The sequence below is a fragment of the Schistocerca serialis genome, chromosome 7 (assembly GCF_023864345.2).
Source record: "Schistocerca serialis cubense isolate TAMUIC-IGC-003099 chromosome 7, iqSchSeri2.2, whole genome shotgun sequence".
Taxonomy (NCBI): domain Eukaryota; kingdom Metazoa; phylum Arthropoda; class Insecta; order Orthoptera; family Acrididae; genus Schistocerca; species Schistocerca serialis.
The window spans coordinates 54,353,852-54,378,674 of record NC_064644.1 but is presented as its reverse complement, the minus strand read 5'-3'; positions in this window follow the sequence as shown (position 1 = coordinate 54,378,674).

Sequence of the window (24,823 nt, the reverse complement as noted above, 5' to 3'; positions counted from 1 at the left end):
ACCTTTTAATCTATTTGTAAAACTGCTTCCTGCAATCCCGGCGGTATTACTCCTAGAGTATTCCCTGTACTTGGCTGCGTTTTGCTAAAAGAAGGAAGATGCCGAGAGTGAAATCCAGGATTTTGGTTTTTATTTTTGGGGGGGGGGGGGGGGAGGAGGTGGAGAATGAGGTACTACACTCGTAGAATGAATAACAAACAGGTGCAGTTCGGCAGGTGTTAGTAACCCCATTGCTCCCTCCCTCCCACCCCCCCCCCCCCCTCATCTAGATTTACCTCTGAACCTGACATATTCCTGTCTGTACCATGATCCCAAAGCATCAATTCATTTTCCTACTGCCTGGATGTAATTAGGCTGCTGCTAGTGCCTAAATTTTTCCTTGGTGGGAGGACAGGAGGGCTGTGGCAGGGTGCACACAGCCTCTATACTGAGGAGCTAGACGATCTATTAGTAGCGCTTACAAGGCTAGGAACCCGACAATAGCTTGGAGAGTTTGTGCTGACCACTTGGCCATCAACACTGCAGCCCATGACGCCATTGGCAAATGATGACAAGGCGGTCGGTCGAGTTCTCTATTGACCCGTACAGGGCAAGAAGGCAGCAGTACAACATGAAGCCATATTGCTGCTCCACAACATTTTGTGTGCTTAAAGAAAGCTATATATAACTTACACATTATATTGGCTGCTTCAGAAACGCTACTCAGCTATATTATTATTATTATTATTAGTCGTAAAGCTCCCAACATGGAAGACGCTAAGTAAAGATGGTTCACTTCTGGGGTTTCTTATTCTTCTTGTTTGCCCACCAGGTCTTCATTCTTTGCGAGAATTCAGCTTTTCTTTCTTCGCTCCATTTTGTTCCAGTTCTCGGCGCTTTTGTCTCTGGTTTGACCTCCCATTTGTCAACTTTAAGTTTGAAATTGTTTCTTTTGTTCATGTCTTCAGTAGTAATGTTGGCTAATTACAGATCTTTCTTTACATTTTTGATCCATTCTCCTCCATTAACAAGGGATGCTACATATCTTACTATTTTTTTTGTAAGTCTGTGATCGGGAAGTCTCATTATGTGGCCATAGAATTTTAGACGCCTCTTCCTCATGTCTATCTCTATGTTAGAATATTCTTCAATTTTAGAATTTTTCTGTAATCTATACCCCTCTTTGGTCCATCTTGGTCCCAGAATTTTCCTAATGATTTTCCTTTCCTCTTTCTTCAGGTTTTCCATATCTGTTTTCCTTTTAAGTGTCAAGGTTTCGCTGGCATATAGCATTATTGGTTGCATTACCGACTTATAATGTTTAATTTTTGTATTTATAGATAGACATTTTTTATTGTAAATGTTTTGGACCAGCCCTAGACCCCTACTCAGCTATATTATAATCGTATTAAGTAAAGACAGGGTGTTTGTAAATTAGTTATACAAAAGCAACCTTAAATTGTGAAAAGGGTAAATGTTCGATTTAACATTGAATGCACTACATCCTTAAGTTTTACTCCTGCCTCACGCAGTTACTTCGAGATGTTCGCACTGACGTATTGTGGTTTCATGAATCCAAATCCGCTACTGCGATTCAAAGACAACTCAGGACTATTATTAATGGGTAGAATCGTTTCACCTAAAATGGCTGGGTCAGGGTCGGCCAGTAGTCTCTGTGACACAGCAGTTGAAGAACTTCGGCTCCCTTAAACTTGCAGCTGGAGTACATCAACGAGACGTGCCAGCTTAGAATTGAATGTGTCAAGTGCTACCTTGTGTACGGTATCACGGAAATGCCTGCCACTCAAATCATACTGATTGTACTGTTGCAAACGTTAGGTGAAAGTGACAAAGAAAAAGGAGAAACGTTTAACAGAATGTTGACCAAAGATAATTTTCTTGATAAAATTGTGTTCAGTGACGAAGCCACCTCCAATACCCGCTGTAAAGTGAACCGACATAGTGGATGAACAGAAACCACGTCACATAATCGATCATGCATGGGACTCCTCTAAGGTAAATGTTTTTTTCACTGTAAGCTGTAACAATATTTACGGTCCTTTCCTTTTCGTCGAGTTGACTGTAACTGGTGTATCGTACCTGGATATACGTGAACATTATCTAATGACTCAGTTGTAACAAGATATGGGCACAGAATTTATTTTCTGGGAAGAAGGGGCGCTACGACATTATAATCCTGATGCTGTCCTGTATCTCCGTAGAATGTGCGCCCTGTACTAGATGCCGTGGAACAGTATCCTGGCTTGTACAATCATCTGATTTAACTCCAGTAGACTCCTGTTTATGGAGTAGGGGCACAGTGTTTGTTCCACCACTTTCGTGAAACGTCGACCAGCTGGTACAACCGATAACAGAAGCACTTGACACCTTATATCAAGACTGGCTTCATAGCATTAAACAGGAAATTGATTACATATGCGAAATTTGTCGTGTTACTTAAGGTACCCACAGTGAACATTTCTAAATAAAGCTTGAAGAAATAGTGCATTTAGTGCTGTATCGAACATTGCAGTGAGCTTTTTAACCTTTTCAGGATAAAGGTTACTTCTGTATAACCAATTTATAAACGCTATGTACACTCCTGGAAATTGAAATAAGAACACCGTGAATTCATTGTCCCAGGATGGGGAAACTTTATTGACACATTCCTGGGGTCAGATATATCACATGATCACACTGACAGAACCACAGGACCATAGACACAGGCAACAGAGCATGCACAATGTCGGCACTAGTACAGTGTATATCCGCCTTTCGCAGCAATGCAGGCTGCTATTCTCCCATGGAGACGATCGTAGAGATGCTGGATGTAGTCCTGTGGAACGACTTGCCATGCCATTTCCACCTGGCGCCTCAGTTGGACCAGCGTTCGTGCTGGACCTGCAGACCGCGTGAGACGACACTTCATCCACTCCCAAACATGCTCAATGGGGGACAGATCCGGAGATCTTACTGGCCAGGGTAGTTGACTTACACCTTCTAGAGCACATTGGGTGGCACGGGATACATGCGGACGTGCATTGTCCTGTTGGAACAGCAAGTTCCCTTGCCGGTCTAGGAATGGTAGAACGATGGGTTCGATGACGGTTTGGATGTACCGTGCACTATTCAGTGTCCCCTCGACGATCACCAGTGGTGTACGGCCAGTGTAGGAGATCGCTCCCCACACCATGATGCCGGGTGTTGGCCCTGTGTGCCTCGGTCGTATGCAGTCCTGATTGTGGCGCTCACCTGCACGGCGCCAAACACGCATACGACCATCATTGCCACCAAAGCAGAAGCGACTCTCATCGCTGAAGACGACACGTCTCCATTCGTCCCTCCATTCACGCCTGTCGCGACACCACTGGAGGCGGGCTGCACGATGTTGGGGCGTGAGCGGAAGACGGCCTAACGGTGTGCGGGACCGTAGCCCAGCTTCATGGAGACGGTTGCGAATGGTCCTCGCCGATACCCCAGGAGCAACAGTGTCCCTAATTTGCTGGGAAGTGGCGGTGCGGTCCCCTACGGCACTGCGTAGGATCCTACGGTCTTGGCGTGCATCCGTGCGTCGCTGCGGTCCGGTCCCAGGTCGACGGGTACGTGCACCTTCCGCCGACCACTGGCGACAACGTCGATGTACTGTGGAGACCTCACGCCCCACGTGTTGAGCAATTCGGCGGTACGTCCACCCGGCCTCCCGCATGCCCACTATATGCCCTCGCTCAAAGTCCGTCAACTGCACATACGGTTCACGTCCACGCTGTCGCGGCATGCTACCAGTGTTAAAGACTACGATGGAGCTCCGTATGCCACGGCAAACTGGCTGACACTGACGGCGGCGGTGCACAAATGCTGCGCAGCTAGCGCCATTCGACGGCCAACACCGCGGTTCCTGGTGTGTCCGCTGTGCCGTGCGTGTGATGATTGCTTGTACAGCCCTCTCGCAGTGTCCGGAGCAAGTATGGTGGGTCTGACACACCGGTGTCAATGTGTTCTTTTTTCCATTTCCAGGAGTGTATATTACGTTTCTCAAGGATGCATAAAATCAGAGGACGCGGCATGGATATTAACAACAGTACTAAAAAGTTGATGAAGGGGTTTACATCATCAAATAAGATTATAAAATGATGACTGATGGAGTCAGAAAGACGCATTTTTTAGGTTAGAGTCAGGTAGTAGACAGACAATTTCGAAAGAAATCACAACAGAATTGGGGTATAATGTACCCAACAGTTTCCCGAAAAGTAAAACTACTTTGTATCATCAGAGCATTCGTGGACAGAAAAACAAGCTAGATGAGCTTATTATATGTTTGGATGGTGTGGTAAATTTTGTAGTCGTAGATGTTACTTTCCTCTCTGAACATTATGCTGTATAATCACAGACGTACAGGAAGTAAATATCAGGGATTATAGCATCATATACATCCAGAATCAACGTGGAAAATGGAGAATTGCATATATGTGAAACTTGAACATAAAGCCGAAAACATCGATTCAATGTAGATCTTTCAAAAGATTTTGACAGGAGAAAAGGAACTCAAATCTCTATTTGGCTCTTTGATTTTAGTAGCACACCAATGCTTGGAATCAAGAGTGTATTCTTGTATGAGAATGCTTATTATTCATTAACTAACCGAATATTACAAGCATTAAATAAGATAAACGTCATTTACTATTCGTTGTGCTCTTTGCAAGGCGTTATAGTCTCTAGATTATGTTGCTCTCTTAAACAAACTTAAATTTAGGGAACTGCTGTATTTAAAACATAATGATTACAATCATAATTAACAAATACAATGCAAAACGTTGTGTGGAATAATTCAAACAATCTAGGAAGATGAGAATAATATAATGAATGAGGAAATTTAATGAAGAGAGTCCAACAGGATTTCATTTTACATCTACACCTACTCCTTATACGTATGCAAAAGACCTTCCACTTAACATATATCAAGTGGAACTGGTCCTTTTTTCAGATGATGCCAGTGTTATAACATACCACATTGAAGAGAAAAGACAGAAGAAGTTGATAATGACGTTCTTAAAAGGTTAGTTACTGGTTCATTGTTGAAAGAGTTTCCGCTAAATATTTAGAAACCACACTGTACTGAGTTTTGTAAAACAATGGGACCCTATCAACAGCTGATGTAGCACATGGACAAATGTCAGTAAACAGTCTAGAATGCTCCACATATATGGATGGGCATAGTGGCCAAAACTTGGACGAGAAGATGTACATTACTGAGCTACTGAGTTACATATAGCTACTTTTCTAGTCATATAGTTGCTACTCTATTAAATAAACTAATGAACTTAATGAAATACAGTATTTTGTGTATTTCTGTTGAATTTTGCTTTACACAGTAATTTTCTGGAGTGCTTGGAAAGTAAGCATGACTTTACAAATTGGATCATACAGAATAATACACAGAGTTCACCAATAATCATCCTGATCATACCTCTTCAAAGATTTAGGCCTTTTAACAACTCAATCACCATGCATGTATTAGTTAATGAAAGTCATCACAAATAATCTATCATAATTTGATAAGCAAATGATGTGAATACCTGCACTACAAGAATAAAACCTTTATTACCTGTTATTAAAGCTGTCAGTGACTTGGAAATGGATTCAGAATACAGGAACCAAATTTTTGATCTTTTGCACAATAATGCAGAATTTCTGGCAGGTGACAAAGTAAGTTTTAAATCCAAACTTATTTCTTCTAGATAACTCCTTGAATTACAAAGACGAATTTTTCTTTAAAACTGGCAGTGCAAACACTAGCGTTGAAGTTGGACTCAGAAATGTATGTTCATCAATGTTTAAACTGATGGTGTACACATATTCTATAAACTGACTACTTCGACACCATTACAATAAAAAAGAATTATTAAATTGTATATGCCATATGCAACTAATTTGAACTTGTAGAAATACCCCTGCTCCAACTCATAAAGGCTCCACTTGATATCAAATTGGCGTCTTCACAATTATTTGTGACTTGTGAAGACCAACATGTATTGAGCCATAAAAATTGTGAATGATGCACATGAAGAACACTCCAATTTTGTTCCCATCTCGCAGTCGCCTTGAGAATGTACATAATATTAATATTCTAATTTCCGCATTTAATTACTAAGAAAGCTATTTTTTTTGTTTTACTCCCTACTTCTACTTAATTAAGTGTATTTCTTTATTAACATGGTGTGACCACTTACTGAGGGTGTGGAAGCACTTTCATCTGCTCCTCGCAGGCAAAATAAAGATGTTTCTCAGACTTTCTGCAAGTCATTTCGACATTTACATTTACATCTACTTCTGCTTTCACTGTTTTAACTTGTAAATTATTATGGAATGTGTGGTTATTAGCATGAGTCTATGTATGTGAGAAGTACTCAAGTAAGAATCTTGGATGTAGATTGTGGTCTGACTATCAACGAATCACGCCCTGTCACTTACTTTACCTGCAGCTGAACCTGTTACTGCCAAATATTTGATGGCATTAATGATTCTAGTTACGACTCATAAAGGATAGAATTCTTTTGCATTTTGTGGACTGCATAACTTAGCATTTCTGTACCCTAAGAGCTATTTGCCAATTTTTGCATAAGGTTCATGTGTTATGAAGGTCCAACTGAACATTAGAGAAACTTTAGTGGATATGAGTTCATAATATGTAATGCATTATTTGTGAAAGGGGTACAGTTTTAATTAGTAATATCAGGTAAGTTATTAACGCATATTAAGAAGAACAGCACCCATTTTTAAGACCTGTATGTCCTACACATATTACTTCTATCTTATACTCTCTACCCAGTAAACTTGCTGCCCCAATAATGTAAAGAAATATGGGATACAGTAGCAAATTTTTCTGGATGTACTATAGATATGTATTTTCTACACAAGGGGACCAAGTAATATTGAATCTAAATCATTTCAAATATCTTGAAACACTGAATAAATCTGATTTCTGCAGTCTATAACAGTGAGGATACACTGAGTGAAGGGCGTGAATTTAGTTAGCATGATCAATTTTTCAGAACTCTTGCTGAGTTCTACGCTGAAATTCATTTCTCTTAAGTGGGAACAATGTCTCAATATCGTCTAATGTTCTACTGCAAAGAGATATTACTGATAGGCAATTGTTGTTACAAGGACTAGTTGTACTTCTTTTCATTATGAAAAGGTATTGCACATGCTCTACTTCATTCACGAAAGACATATCTCCATTAAACGGATCTGCTGGAAATTATGGTGAAATCTGGGATTGTCTCACTCACAAATTGTGTACAGTACGTTGTAAGTATGCCATCAGACTGTGGAGTATTATTATGTTTCAGTAATTATCGGTATATTTCTACACATCCAATGCTGGTTAATATGTCAGTCATCCTAACAGATGTTCTGCTATTGCAGTGGACAATATTCCTTGATTTTGTTTTCTGAATGTATATTCGGAGACAGATATATTTTTATGTTACTGCATCGACGTGTTTTGTTTCATATATTGATAATGAGAGCCCATTTATAAGAAAGGACTTCCATAAATGCTTAGAAAGTAAAAAGAAGCAGTAATAAACATATAGCAAAAAATGACAATCAAGCAGTTGAAACCTTACTGCACCATGCAGTTTTAACATGCAGGGAAGAATCCAACAGTTCATTCTGGGCGCCACTTGATTTTTCGTTGTTAAATTAACATTATTCTTTAGATTAAATTCATGACTTCTCTATGTTTTCTTATCTTGAGCTAATGTTCTGTAGTACCCACTGATAGTAAAATAATCTGTAATATACTTTACGCATTACAGTCTTCGTGTCTTCCTACAATTTCTGCTGTCCTCTATTCTTATGACTGTCAACATTTCGTCAGTGCCTTAGCATTTAATGAAACGTCGCTCCCTGGAAGCGAATCGTTTCCACATCCTCTTCACTTTTTCTAATTTTATCACCTGACATTGGTTATCTACAGCATAACATAAGTTGAATATCCCACCTGCTCTTGTACTGTACATATATAAGTATTGTCTCTCATTTCCTATTACAAATGAATACCAATACATTATCATTTTGAGGATCAAAATTTGGCAGTTTCTGCTGTACTCAATAATGGCTTAATAGAAAGGCACTGGCATTTGATATAAAATTATGGCCTTCTTTTCAGTAGTAGCCTTCCATAAAGTTGTTTTATCCATGATTTTTCTATAGCATTGCGTGCTTTGTAAGTCACTAGCCTTGTTATTTTTAAACTCACTTCAAATTCAGCAGTCGCTCCTTTTCCCAAGATTCCTTGATGTGTGTTCGCTTTCATCCAGTGCTGTTTTTGACATGTACACTTTCATGCGTCTCTTATTTGAGTCTGCTTGGCACTTGATACCGATGGAAATTTGTTAGCAATTCTACTTATATTATTTTCCTACTTTGGCCATCATATAAAACCTTGTTATTGAGACATAAGAGTTCTCTCCCTTCATCTACTAAATATTTCGCAGTTTACACGTTTCAGAAGTCTCTGTTCTGCTAAACTTCGAGGACTTCTTGTCAATTTTTATCTGTTGTCCATGAAAGTTTTTATAGAAACATTTCCCATCATATCGTAAGTTCTATCAGTTTCCCTTGTCATCATACACAAGGCTTATATAGTCAAAAGAAATTCTAACATTGCCATCTTTCATCCTAGCAGTTTTATACCTATTGTGAAAGATACTCAGAGACAGAAAAACTGTTCAAATTCGACTGCAGATTTTATCCAACAATAAGCAAATACAGTGCTATGGACATATCAAAAGGGTATAACAAGAAAGGCTATCAAAATGTATCAATGACTGCGTACCAGACTGAGGAGAAAGAAAAAGCTACCATCTAATGCTTGGGTTCAGGGTAGAAGACCATTCCTAAAGAGATATGGAGGAATACAGAAGAGCAGACAGAGAAAAGAATTAGAGGCGCTCATTGTTAGTAAAGACTAGCGCTGACAAAATACATAAATATACCGTTAAACCAGAAGATTATATTACTTCAAAGCATCTTTGATAATTAAAATAAATGAAAGTAAACTATAATACAATTCTGCCCTGTACTTTTTCGAAGCAGTGTCCTAACAATGACAGTATCATGTTTTGGTATGAAGTATTCTTAAGTTGGCAGAGGTAAAGAAATATTTTCTTTTGTAAATTTTTATCTGTTAAGCTTAGATCAAGTGAACATGCGACAACAAGGTTTTAGTTTATATGTAAATATATATGACATATTAGACACTTCACATTGATGTTTCAGAACTGAGAATGTATTGAATATTACAATGTGACACAGAGAATAAGATAAATGTGAACTGATTAAATTTTTACGAGATTAATGTCAAATAGACAAGGAGTCCAAGTATACATTCACTAAATATTTTCACACTTTCATGCAATGAAATAAGATCTTAAACTTCTTCTGAATACAGGTTAATGAAAATATTTTGTATGGTTTGTCCTGATATTACCAACATTTTTGTAATACCACCTAATTTCTAAACTTCATCCTGAAACTAATCATTTATATAGTGAGCTTTTTATTCACCTAGGAAAACTGAAAACTAAAAGTCCTACAATTTCTTTCATTATTTGTTTTCCTAAGTCTCACTGCAATAATACAGAGTAGATATGTACTATTTCAGACAGAGAAGGTAGCCACTGTAGGCCAGTGGTTACAATTAAATTTTATTTTTACAATGTTTTAGTAAGAACTATTGAAATGATAGTGTTACTGTAGTTCTATGACTAAGATTTATTCTAGATGGAATGATCATGTATGTAATACATTTGGTGGCATAACAGACACCAAGAGCATCAAAACTCTTTAGTCTTCAAGCAAAAGAAAAGGGATATGTTTGACATGTAGTTATTCCAGTATAGTTATCAGGTAATAAAACTGAAGCACTTTTTAATACAACCCAATGTTGTTAGCAAATATCACAATGAGCTCCTGCTTTACTTAAAGTGTTCATGACAGTAATCACTAAATTCAAAGTAAATGTTATATGTTTAACAACTGCTTGATCATCAGAAGTATTTGCATAATTCCTATCCAGTTTCTGAGAAAATTCCTGTTTTTATACTTCTTATTAACTTTTTATTTACCAGGGTCAGACAAAGAACTATATTGAATTACTCAGTGATAATTAACTGTATTTCAGTATAAGTATCTGATGGGCTGTGAACAAGTGTGATATGAATAATATAATGATAATTTCATTCTCTACAGTGAAAGTGTCAATTTTTACTATTTAGTCTCATGTTTCTTCATACTATATTTAGCACTTAGAATTGTTATCACTTTAGCCTCCAATACGAACTCAAACATGTGAATTAGACCTGTGCGCCCACTTATTAAAACAACAATCGGTCTTTATTCAGATACTAGCAACAGACTGCAGAATAATACTGCACCTACAATTTGCTAATTTGTACTATCTCAGGTGTAGATTGCAGGAAACCTTCTTTTGACATTGTAGATGGAGTAGATAGATAATAAACCATTATGGCACTGGTTACAGCATTAGAAATATATCTGTTTAGTGTTGAACATTGGTTTCGTACAAATTTAAATTTTAAATATTTATTAAATTAAGAGAAGTAATAAAGGCATTAACAAAAAATGAAAAGTCTAATACTCGTGTTAGTGAAAAAGCAAGCTCTTTACATAATAGGGAAATTGGGGATCAATTACTGGAAATCAGATCAATAAAGTGTTCTCTTAATAAGTGAAATGAAGTAGAATAATCTCATTCAAATTTGAAACATACTTGTAAAGTCAGTTCTTATACACATCACTACCCTCATACAGATAATCTCCAATACCAGCATTGTATCTCTTATAATATTCAAAGCAAGAGTATAAAAATAGTTTTGGAGTATTAAAATTTTCGCAACGAATCATAAACAAACAAAAAACTGACCAACTACAATTTTATGACCAACGTAAGTTACTGCACTATAAACAATAATCATGTACATCTGAAAAACTTAAATCGAAATATAAAGGTCCATTATTTTGCTGACACATAAAGAAAATAATGTGAATAACCTAACTAATTATTTATTAGAAGGTACCGTATTTGATAAGAATAGAGTAAGTCAATATAATATATTGTACACTTGTGGTATATAACCGATCTATGATGCTCATCAAATACAAATGTAACTAGAAAGAGTTTACACTCACCAGTGGTGTGTAAGCAGATTTTAAACTTCCACATAGATGAATACATTTTGCTGCACATGGACATGGATTTCAAACATTTGCCATTCATCTCTCTCTACTTCCAATCACCTATTTACTTCCTACAGTACCTTTTTCCCAAGATCCGAACTTCAAACGCAGTTGGGAAGAACATCTTTCTCCATCGTTTCACCCAGAGAAATTGTTTATCTTAAAACCAAATTCAGACACCATATTCTGTTAAATTTAAATGACATGTCCAGCTGCCGCTTACCCAAGTGATAAGTGTAGTATTAAGAACAAGTTACCAACGGTTATTTACTCTCGAATTATTCACTTGAGAGGAAGTGATGATAATACTACATTTTATTGGTTAAAACTCCTTAATTTATAAACCTATTCCTGATAAAACTAAAGCTCAAATAACTTATGGGAGTGCAACAAGGTGACGTCGTCGACAACCGCCGATTTTCGATAGGAGGACACCCTGCTATCTATTTTCAAGGCAAAACTGCTAAAAGTGAGCACTGTGCAAGAGAATTTAAAACTTTGGTTTTCTTAAGAACTCAAGAAAGGTAACATAAACACACACACACACACACACACACACACACACACACAAGAGGAATCAAATACCACGTATTACTAACGTCAGAAGTTATCCATAGTGAAATTAATAATCAATATGTGAGACAGCATAAACTCTGTCCCCTTGTTTCTTGACACAGGAGAGACATTGATTTCATGCAGACCAAAATCGACCATCTCTATTAATAAGGTTACTTGCTAAGTTAATATCAACAAATTCCTCAACAATACTATCCCGATAGCTGGAAGTGCATGCTAGGATCTCCATGTCGTTATATTCCATCGGATGTCAGGTGTCAAGATAACGACCTCCAATGTCGGATTTGCTCGGCTGTTTTAAGCGTGTGTGTCACTTATGGTCACAACACAGCTCCCACAGTATCCTGATAGTCTGACCAATATAATACATCACACCACAGCCGTAAGGAACACGTTAGAACATCTTTTTCTGAACCTGAAGCGGCCTTGGTGGTGGTCGAAAAGCACAAATCCCTTTTCTGCAAAATACGACGAATAGTGTTGAAAACGATCCTTGTGTAAGGCGAAAAGGCCGTATACTTTGGTGCCGCCTAGGTATTATCATCAGTCACCCGACTCACAGTTGGTCGATACTGCAACGACTGTCCGATTTGTCTTTCACTACAACCATTTTGACAAAAAAAGATTTAGAGATGGGCTTACTCAACTGAAAAACTCTCAGGGTCCGAGATAACATGGGCTCTGTGAACCAAGGGACGAAATACTCATTCATTTTGAGCCAGATTGTGACAGCTATCAGTCTGCGGATAAACGTCCGTGGGAGTAGGCTTCCTACAAACGGCGTGTCCCGACGTAGCATCCTCATTTCTCCTAATAAACACTTTTTACCAACAGTGGCAATGAAGCTCCCTTGGTGTGAGAGATGGAACGCATGAGGACAACTAAGGATCCAATAGTATCTACTTCAATGTGAAGATACTCCTCCAAGATCAGGAATCCTGACAATTGCCCCCTTCCATAACCCTCTATACTGCATCCATAAAAATCTTACTTGTAGTAAAACTGAATATATATATATTTGTGCACAGTATTTATTAAATGCTCATTTTACTGTGAAAAAGATTGTTATTGCTTTATCTTACGTACTACTGATGCCCATTTACTTATCGCAAGCTTTGCTAATGAATACAAGTTAACCCCTAAGCATAATGAAATATTACCATACACACTGCTGGAAAAGAATACAACACTCTCAATAACTGTGTTAACTGGCACCTTGGTATAATACGTGCATATTGAAGTGTTGTAGTGTTAGTGATTCGTTTGCCACGGTCACTGGCGATCAGATGGCGTGCAGGAGCAGGAGGAATGTCTGTGCACCCTCTGTTTTAACACTGCAGGCAGTGTGGTAAGTTTACTGGCGGACAGTATTTACAGCATTGATTCCATGGTACAACCTTGCCCCGTCCGGGAGTACATACTACAGTTAAACAGCTTCATCCATTTCAACGGGATAGCATTGTCAGTTTGGAGGAATCTAGATGGGCGTATCGACGGATTGCTGCGCATGTTGGGCACCATGTACTGATCGTGTGTCCCTGCTTTCCGCAGTGCTCTGTGGCACATTCCCACATACTTAGACCAAGTTCTGGACGTCCGAATAGTATAGGCGCAACGTCTAGACCGACGCATTACGCGAGTAGCAGTGGCCAACCGAACTTCATGCAGGGACAAAATCCGTCCACGTATTGCACTAGCCTGTCTTCAAGTGCCATTGGGGACCATCTGCTTGCACCAGGAATAAGATCACGTGTGTCCCTGGCGAGGCTACCACTGGCACCAGGTGCTGACAAGCATGGTTAATCTGCTTCGTGAGAGAATTGACCAGAGAGTGAAATGGCGCTCTGTTATGATCAGTGATTAGAACAGGTTGTCTGCATGTAATGGACGTAAACATGTATGACATAGACGTTCTGAGTTGCCTATTCTGGAGTGAATTCGCCCTCCACACACAGGTCCTACACCATTCTTCTAGGTCTGGGGTGTCGTCAGTAGCATTTCGCATTCACATTTGTTACTTGTGCAAGGTGAAGTTAAGAATCCCCGTGCTTCTCGTGCTTCTGCCATTTCCGCGACAGGAAGGTGATGTGATTTTTCAGTAGGACAATACACGTCCACACTCGACAACTGCGACGGTATATGCTCTTCGTGACGTACAACAACCACTTTGGTTGGCAAGATCACCAGACATCTCTTTAAACGAAAACGTATAGGACGTATTGAAGAGGAAGCTCACTCATTCTCCAGAGCCTGCAAGAAGCATTCCCAAACTGCAACAAATAATGCAAGAAGCTTGGGGCCGGCTATTGCAGGAAGCCTTTCGGCATCTCGATGATCATTTGCGCTCGAGATTACATACCTGCATCTACGTCTGTGGTACTACACTGTGTATTGAGGCAACTGTAAGGGCATCATTTACGTTGACAGGGGAATTTCACTAGATCTCAGTTTGTTACCATATACTATTATAGTTATAAACTACTGGGCACATCACATGTCAATGAAATGATCTTTTCCTTGAGGGTGGTTCATTTTTTTCTGACAGTGCGTCCTTAGCTGCTTTCTTCTGGTATGTGCGACGGTATGTTTGTGGCTTTTGGGATGTTATGGTTCCACAAGATGTGAAGTGTAGTGGACGGGCGTCTGCTTCGTGCTACTCAAGCACAAGTGACCAGCACACAGTGGATACACCCAAAATCAGAGAACCGCATGTCAGCTGCACTCCATAACATTACTGCTCATGCTGAATAGTATCAAAAGACTGTCATGCGCATATTGAATTGACCGATTCGAGAGCATCTTATTCAACGTCATTCAGGATTACTAAAGCCCTACAACAGCGCCAGGGAGGACAGACATATCGGCAGCACAGAATGATGCAGCAATCCCAACATCACACATACAGTCAGCAAATGGGATTTTTGCTGCAAGACAATTCCGCAGACGGACAGTACGTCGACGTCTTTAGCACCACAGTATGTTGGCATAGAAACCATTATTGCGGATTCCAGTGAAGCAATAGCAGAGAGAGGTGCTCCGAGGATGATGAGCTCATTGTCAACACTCGACACAGGAGAGGCCAAGCGTTGTCTATCCAGCCTGGTTTCTGTCCTTCCTGTTGTACAATATTGACTGTTGGTGGTAATTAGTAGAGAAAATAAACTGAGAAGGGGCAGATTCAATTGACTAATGGCATGAGCGAAAAATCAGCGTAAATATTGGTAGTCGGTCCGTTGGTAATACGATGTGAGTGGCCGTGAGTAAACAATTAAGAACTCCCATTCCAGTATTTGGTTTGAAGACAAATGACTCTTCAAAATAATATCGAACTTCGTAGAAGAAATCTAACTGAAGGCAGGCTCTACACTGATCTTGCGGTATGCAATTAAAGCTGCTACAAAGGCGAATGATCAATGACATCTCTGTATTAAGACCTCCGACTTGATTCACGCTTTCCAACAATTTTTGTTGCAAAAATATTTAGAAAACAAGGTATGACAAGAACATGTTAAATGTAATAATAAATTAGTAGTTATATCTCATTACGAAACCACACTCTGCCTGAAGTGCAGTAAGGAGGAGCTCCAAGAAAGAAAACGCAGCATCGGATGCTGCGGGTCCAGTAGTTATGCTTAAAAAAAAAAAAAAAACACGAATCAGAAGTTTGAGTCTGGGAAGCTGTCAGTAGTAGTTTATAATATTATCTTAAACAGCCCCCTTAAACGGTGTTGGTACAATTATCCACATAATTTGAAGACGTCATTCGACAAGTAACTAGCCAGTTTATATTTACTCGATTGAATTCACTGTTTCCCACGAAAAAATTCGTTCTACCAGAGTACCTGGGTAGCTAAAAATACATTACGTTACATATCTGTATGTAAATTAACAAATACACCTGTTCTAGTGATACAATTAAACGATGATTACATGTACACTAATATGCTTCATCTCCATCTGCCTGTAGAGTCCGTCGTCTCGATATTTTTTGCTAAAGTTTGATGTGCAAACATAAGATACACGGAAGCTACCGTTGAATATTTATTTTGCAAAACAATTGTATATCACGTTTGAGGGAGTCCTTAAATACTGTCATTAATGCACTATTAACATTTCATTCTGTTCTTTTGAAGAACAGACCTTAGACTCGCTTGTGACAGGTGACAGGAATTGGCAGAGGGTAACGGAGAGTACCAGTCAGAACAAGAGCATCCAGGTGATGGATTTATTGTTGTGCCGATACAAGATCTCACGTTTCAACCAGGTTGTCACTCACATAGGCATCGGATATTCCACGAGGGCCACACTTCACGAAACAATTGTTCCAATCGTACAGCTAAACCGTTGACGTCTTCGCACAATACATGATGGTTGTACTGAAATAAGGATTTTAAACAGACAAACGGAAAATTTTCATTTCAGAACATATATATGTTTTTTTATTAAATAATTTTGGTATTGTGGTACATTTTTCATAATGTCTGCTGTTCCTCGTTGTAGTGTAATCCTTATGAAATGTCTTATTACTGCACAGCACAATGCGTGTTTGGTTGGTTTATTCAGATTATTAACATTTGCAACAGGCACAATGCTATTTCATGTCTTTATGTTAAACTTATATTTTATTTTTATTTTTCTTCTCTTGTTTAAATGCTTGTAACCGCGCCGCGAAAGCGACACTCCGGCTCGACAGTAAAATGGTTCAAATGGCTCTGAGCACTATGGGGCTCAACTGCTGAGGTCATTAGTCCCCTAGAACTTAGAACTAGTTAAGGGGCTCCGGAAAGGCTCAAAATCATGAAAAGTTCAATTTTTACTTTTTTGCGTTTTCTGAATCTGCAGACTATTACCTTTTAATAGATATATAATTTATTCAATTCCGAAGACTACAACTATTTTTAAATTTTTTTAAAAATGTGTTCTACATGGGCGTGACCCACTGTGGCGCTGTTAAACTGCTGTCAAATGGTGTTATTATTAACGTCCGTGTTCATCAGGTACATTTTAGTGATGTGAGATAAAGTATGTGTTGTGGCTAACCTGTGATGGTTCAATATATATCGCTGGTGTGATTATCGATTGTTTCATGTTTATTTACTCGGTCGTTATCTCGAAAATATTCGTAATTAATTCTGTTTCTTGAGTCTCTGTTTTGTTGAAGTATAATAATGAGTAAAAGTAAAGTTATTAGAAATCCTCTGAAGGCTTTTAAGAAAAGGAGAAATGTTGGAAAGCCAAAGGTATGTGTTATTACTGTAAACAATAAAGACGGTAACCAAGTGAGTGAACCTAACCTCTCAAGTACACCTGCCCATAGCAGTCAAAGTGGGAAAGAAAATACTTCACAGAAGAAGCTTCGTTCAATGAGTGAAAAGTATGAATGTTTTATGGGCGAATCGGATGTGAATGAAATATTTGATATGTCGGCTCTCAAAGGAATTTTTTCAAACTGTGTAAGATGTATTCATTGTAGTGAAGTTGGTCTGGAACTCTCCATAATAAAGCACGTAGGACTTGCTAGTGAAATACAACTGAAATGTGATAAGTGTTCATACATGACCACCTTTCGGAACAGTGATGCAGTAACTGCAACTGAAGAAAATGGTAGCAAAATCTACGAACACAACAACGAGCGATGCTTGCTTTAGACAAGGAACGCCTTCGGGCTGCAGAAAGGGCTGTAAAGAGTCTAGAAATACAACCAAGAGTAAACAGGAGGTGGAACAAGAGGAAGCTGGAGGAGGAGTTTGCAGAGGATGAAGATAATCCATCCTATGGACCTGGAATGCACTAAAAAGTTAATTCAATCTTTGTCGCTCGATTCCCAAAACTTTTATTTTCTCATACTAATTACATGTTTTCTAAGGATCTTCCAAACATATTTGTTTCAAACTTTCAGTAAATGTTACACAGTACTTTCTGCATAATTTAACACAGCCTTTTTCCAAAAAACTGTATATTTTTGAATACATAAATAAAAAATTGCAAAAAAATGTTGTGAATTTTCATTACAATTGAAAAAAAAAATCATCTTTAATAACTGAACTAAAATTTTGTAAAATCCCTGTGTTAAGTTGTAGCCCATATTCCAATAAATAATCTGTAAAAAGTTCAACTTCCTACCTCAAATACTTTGTGAGGAAAGATGTAATTTATAAGCGTTATTTTAACATTGCAAGTATAGGGCGTTCCGGAGCACCTTAAACCTAAGTAACCTAAGGACATCACAAACATCCATGTCCGAGGCAGGATTCGAACCTGCGACCGTAGCGGTCTTGCGGTTCCAGACTGCAACGCCTTTAACCGCACGGCCACTTCGGCCGGCTGCTCGACAGTCAAATCTGTATTCCGTAACTGGGGATTGTCACCGATACCCTTGCCATGCGAGCGGTAAACTGTCAGTCACTGTGACCGCACAGTGGTCAACGTCGAATGTCTCGCTGATCTTACCAAGGAAACCCGTCATCCACACACTGCACCGCACGCAGTCAGATGTTCCTGCGACTACACACAAGTAACTGAAGTTTTCACATTCTTTAGAGCACCCGTCGTTGTAACGTTCCGTTGCACGCAGCACCACAAAAAAATCAGAGGATTTTACACGAACGTTGCTCTTCCAGCAAATTCCTTATTTCATTGAAAAATGACTAATCATCCTTAAAGAAACACGCAAAGATTTCACTATATTTTCAACTTAGAGTTTTCACTTCAGAATTTTTGTTGCTTGCATTACATTGTCATATTTGGAGATTGTCCCTGAGTGGCCCGAGACCTGTAATGGAATGAAGTATCTCTTAAAAATATTTACATAAATGGATTAGTATTTTACATTGATCTTTATATTTTTTCACTTGTCCTTCACAGAAAGTCTTAAAAGTCACATTTCTAATGGGTGAAGCCGATTTCGTTAAGAAAAATTTTCCACTATACGTGTCCAGCACTATTTAAAGATTAGAGAGTAGACATTCCCATCCCACGAAAACAGAATCATCTTCACACGGCATACCAAAAGTATGCATAAGTGGCAAAATATATACAAGTTCTAAAAAGCAATATGTTTAACAAATGTACAAATTTACAACAAAATATTCGTCCATCGTTAGCTACAGATACTTATCTACCGAAAGTTAACCGTGTTGGTGCTTCATTTAAGCTCAACAGTTTCATCTTATAAACATAAACTAGCAAACTACAGAATAACTACACCTAAGAGACTAGTTCCAGCTGAAATATTAACGTTTTATTTTTAGTGCTCCTCTTCAGGCATACATTAGTTTCATTCATTTCAGTACTACAGAAAAATAACCATATCTTTGTACAGTATAGTTTGAAGACTATCATGAGCTCGTATTTATACTAACTGGTAGTCTTCTGAGGGGAAATTACTACTGTCCCAAAAGTATCAGAACTATTTCTTTAACTTTCTTCAAAAGAAAAGCAGGAGTCTATCGACAAACCCTTATTTGTCACCTTACTGTTCCGTCTTCTTTGGTCTCTAGTACTTCACTCAGTGGCATAATGAACACACAAAGTAAAGTGTTGCAAAGTAAATTTTGTTCCTTCAGATGTGATCCTCTACACAAGAATTTATCCTGACACTTAGTTTTCGACAGACTGTTCAGTATTTTACGCTTTACTGTACAAAATACTGAAACATTACAGAAAGGCTTTTTAAATAGCAAATTACCATGCAGTAAATTATTCCTCAGTTACGATACGTTATAAAAACCGTGATCACCGCTTACTGTCCGTATTGACAGGTGTGGAATTGTAATTATTAATTTCTTCTGTAAATAATTATTGAAGGGGAATACTTATTACGTTACCTCTACTCAAAGAACGTAATTACTATCGCTCATGCACACACGTGTTGGAGTCCTCATGACAATAAAGTCCTTTAATTCTGTTACATTTAGGAAAAGTCGAAAGGAAAGGTCCTGTTGCTGCCATTTTTTATTTATTTTCTGTACCGCAGATTTTGGATGTGATTTGAACTACAACCAAATATTTCTGTACACGACCTGATTTCTTGTTACATGTTTTTTCCCCGATTCTGGTATGGTCAGTGAGTGCAGTCATTGTGTCCTTTACCAGTTCTTCCAGTGTCAGGCGTTGCGGTGGGTTTATCCAATCGTTTGTTTTTTTACCGTTGTTCAGAAGCTCTGACGGTGTATATGGAGTCGTGTAAATCAGCAATTTGTGTACAAGATCTTCAAATGGTTCAATAAATTCCACGCTGAGTGTGTCTTGTGTATTTGCATACGTTCTTATAATGTGTTAAATTCTTGGAAAACACATTCGACGGGACTACTTTGCAGATGGAACCAGGATATCAAAATATGTTTACCTCTACTCTCTAGTAAAAAAAATCTTTCAACTTTTTGAATGTAAATACCGACAAATTGTATGTTAGGAATTCAGCATGCCAGCCAGCTGTCAGTACGTAACGTTTGAGAACTCTTCTGATAATGGCAGATGTTGTTGTCGACTTCGTATCACATGGCCTGATATGTATTAAAAAAGGTCATACAGGCCTACAAAGTACTAAACCCCATCCACTATAATCGACAGATATCTCTTGCAAAAGACTTGTTGACAATGTAGGGTGTAGTTCTGGGTAGAACTATTTATTAGTAGCTCGAACAGTCCACGGGTATATTGCCGGTTCATAGTCTCCAACGAACACAATATTTCGGCGATCAGACATGTCGCCATCGTCAGGTGCGCTGCCCGTTGGACACTATGAACCGGCAGTATACCCGTGGACTGTTCGAGAAACAAATACGCCGGGAGGAACTGAAGAATTACATTTATTAGTGGGTTTGGGTTTCTGACGCAGGATAGAAGTTTTCAATAATTGTTCAACATTATTTTGCATTTTTGAAAATTTGCAGTATGAATAAAGTTGAAACTTTCTGGCAGATTAAAACTGTGTGCACGACCGAGACTACAACGTCGGATCTTTGCTTTCCACTGACAAGTGCTCCACCAACTAAGTTATCCAAACACGACTCACGGCTCGTTGTCACAGGTTCCGCCAGTACCTCGTCAGCTCTAAGAACTGGTCTTTAGTCGTACTTGGGTACCTCATTTGTTAGAGCATTTGCCAGTGAACTGTAAACGTCACGAATCTGAGTCTTACAAGGGGAGGCCGCCAATTGTGAAATTCAGATTCGATTCATACTGCGCATAATAAAAGCTCATGGCCAGAGGTGTAATGTGGCAAAGCACCAAGATGCACCACCGAGCGAGGTGGCGCAGTGGTTAGCACACTGGACTCGCATTCGGGAGGACGACGGTTCAATCCCGTCTCCGGCCATCCTGATTTAGGTTTTCCGTGATTTCCCTAAATCGTTTCAGGCAAATGCCGGGATGGTTCCTTTGAAAGGGCACGGCCGATTTCCTTCCCAATCCTTCCCTAACCCGAGCTTGCGCTCCGTCTCTAATGACCTCGTTGTCGACGGGACGTTAAACACTAACCACCACCACCAAGATGCACTTCTCAGCCGTTGTCGAGAAAATCGACAGTTAAAAGAAACCGCTGCGGTGAAATACTCTCTGCGTTTAATAATTTTCTACAGTGTCGTGGCGCAGCGGTAAGCGCTCGTGTTCGTAATCCGAAAGTCGCCGGATAGAAATCTCGCGTCATGCAATTTTTTTTTATTATTAGTTTTTTGTACTTCAAATTATATATATATATATATATATATATATATATATATATATATATATATATATATATATATGCTGCGCAGCATTTGTGCACCGCCGCCGTCAGTGTCAGCCAGTTTGCCGTGGCATAAGGAGCTCCATCGCAGTCTTTAACACTGGTAGCACGCCGCGACAGCGTGGACGTGAACCGTATGTGCAGTTGACGGACTTTGAGCGAGGGCGTATAGTGGGCATGCGGGAGGCCGGGTGGACGTACCGCCGAATTGCTCAACACGTGGGGCGTGAGGTCTCCACAGTACATCGATGTTGTCGCCAGTGGTCGGCGGAAGATGCACGTGCCCGTCGACCTGGGACCGGACCGCAGCGACGCACGGATGCACGCCAAGACCGTAGGATCCTACGCAGTGCCGTAGGGGACCGCACCGCCACTTCCCAGCAAATTAGGGACACTGTTGCTCCTGGGGTATCGGCGAGGACCATTCCCAACCGTCTCCATGAAGCTGGGCTACGGTCCCGCACACCGTTAGGCCGTCTTCCGCTCACGCCCCAACATCGCGCAGCCCGCCTCCAGTGGTGTCGCGACAGGCGTGAATGGAGGGACGAATGGAGACGTGTCGTCTTCAGCGACGAGAGTCGCTTCTGCCTTGGTGCCAATGATGGTCGTATGCGTGTTTGGCGCCGTGCAGGTGAGCGCCACAATCAGGACTGCATACGACCGAGGCACACAGGGCCAACACCCGGCATCATGGTGTGGGGAGCGATCTCCTACACTGGCCGTACACCACTGGTGATCGTCGAGGGGACACTGAATAGTGCACGGTACATCCAAACCGTCATCGAACCCATCGTTCTACCATTCCTAGACCGGCAAGGGAACTTGCTGTTCCAACAGGACAATGCACGTCCGCATGTATCCCGTGCCACCCAACGTGCTCTAGAAGGTGTAAGTCAACTACCCTGGCCAGCAAGATATATATATATGCTGCGCAGCATTTGTGCACCGCCGCCGTCAGTGTCAGCCAGTTTGCCGTGGCATAAGGAGCTCCATCGCAGTCTTTAACACTGGTAGCACGCCGCGACAGCGTGGACGTGAACCGTATGTGCAGTTGACGGACTTTGAGCGAGGGCGTATAGTGGGCATGCGGGAGGCCGGGTGGACGTACCGCCGAATTGCTCAACACGTGGGGCGTGAGGTCTCCACAGTACATCGATGTTGTCGCCAGTGGTCGGCGGAAGATGCACGTGCCCGTCGACCTGGGACCGGACCGCAGCGACGCACGGATGCACGCCAAGACCGTAGGATCCTACGCAGTGCCGTAGGGGACCGCACCGCCACTTCCCAGCAAATTAGGGACACTGTTGCTCCTGGGGTATCGGCGAGGACCATTCCCAACCGTCTCCATGAAGCTGGGCTACGGTCCCGCACACCGTTAGGCCGTCTTCCGCTCACGCCCCAACATCGCGCAGCCCGCCTCCAGTGGTGTCGCGACAGGCGTGAATGGAGGGACGAATGGAGACGTGTCGTCTTCAGCGACGAGAGTCGCTTCTGCCTTGGTGCCAATGATGGTCGTATGCGTGTTTGGCGCCGTGCAGGTGAGCGCCACAATCAGGACTGCATACGACCGAGGCACACAGGGCCAACACCCGGCATCATGGTGTGGGGAGCGATCTCCTACACTGGCCGTACACCACTGGTGATCGTCGAGGGGACACTGAATAGTGCACGGTACATCCAAACCGTCATCGAACCCATCGTTCTACCATTCCTAGACTGGCAAGGGAACTTGCTGTTCCAACAGGACAATGCACGTCCGCATGTATCCCGTGCCACCCAACGTGCTCTAGAAGGTGTAAGTCAACTACCCTGGCCAGCAAGATCTCCGGATTTGTCCCCCATTGAGCATGTTTGGGACTGGATGAAGCGTCGTCTCACGCGGTCTGCACGTCCAGCACGAACGCTGGTCCAACTGAGGCGCCAGGTGGAAATGGCATGGCAAGCCGTTCCACAGGACTACATCCAGCACCTCTACGATCGTCTCCATGAGAGAATAGCAGCCTGAATTGCTGCGAAAGGTGGATATACACTGTACTAGTGCCGACATTGTGCATGCTGTGTTGCCTGTGTCTATGTGCCTGTGGTTCTGTCAGTGTGATCATGTGATGTATCTGACCCCAGGAATGTGTCAACAAAGTTTCCCCTTCCTGGGACAATGAATTCACGGTGTTCTTATTTCAATTTCCAGGAGTATATATATATATATATATATATATATATATATATATATATATATATATATATACTATTAATGAATTGCTTATGCATGTTGGTGAAGGCGGATCGCTCTCCAATTGTACCGCCTCCATTTTTCCGTTTTTTTAACAGGGTGTACCAAAGCTCTCACGTCCGCACCGATTTTCGACGATGTTATAAGTTGTGCTAGGGACCGCATCTACATTCTTTGGAAGTTAGCAGGCAACTACGCTGTTATGCGGCGGCTCGTTTCGGCCCATTCAACATCTGTCCTTCAAGTGTAACGAGCGAGTAACGGAGTTTATATTTCATACCTGCCGCAGCAAATTTGTGTTCGTGGGGTCTCTATTCTAATTCGAACGTTTGACTTACGCTATACGTATTCGTTTCGGAATACCGTTTCTACGTCTTCCGTTAACTATACGTGGTTAACATTATGAAGACAATTAATAACATTTGTGAAATACAACTTTGTTTGCGGAAAACATAATGATCTTCGAAGTCGCCAGTTTTTCCACGACAAACGACTGTCGACAACTTATTATATGCATAATTGTGCAACTGATTGCCGGGATATATATATATATATATATATATATATATATATATATATGAATTACAAAAAACAAATGCTAAAAAAACAGTTGCATGGAGCGAGATTCGATACGGCGACCTTCGGATTACGAACCCGAGCGCTTACCGCTGCACCACCACGGTGTAGAAATTTATTAATCGTAGAGAGAGTTTACCGCAACGGTTTCTTTTAACTGTCGATTTTCTCGACAACGGCTGAGAAGTGCATCTTGGCGCTTTGCCACATTACACCTCTGGCCATGAGCTTTTATTATGCGCAGTATGAATCGAATTTGAATTTCACAATTGGCGGCCTCCCCTTGTTAGTTTCGTTTCTCGGCCTGACACACTGTTTTAAACCACCAGAACGTTTCATATCATCACACCTCCGGTCCAGAGTGAAAACTTCAATCTGGATAAATTAAGTTTTCTTAAACATTTAGTGGGATCGTATTGGATCCAAACATAAAATGTGTGCCAAGCTAAAGTGTCGCTAGAAACATCAGG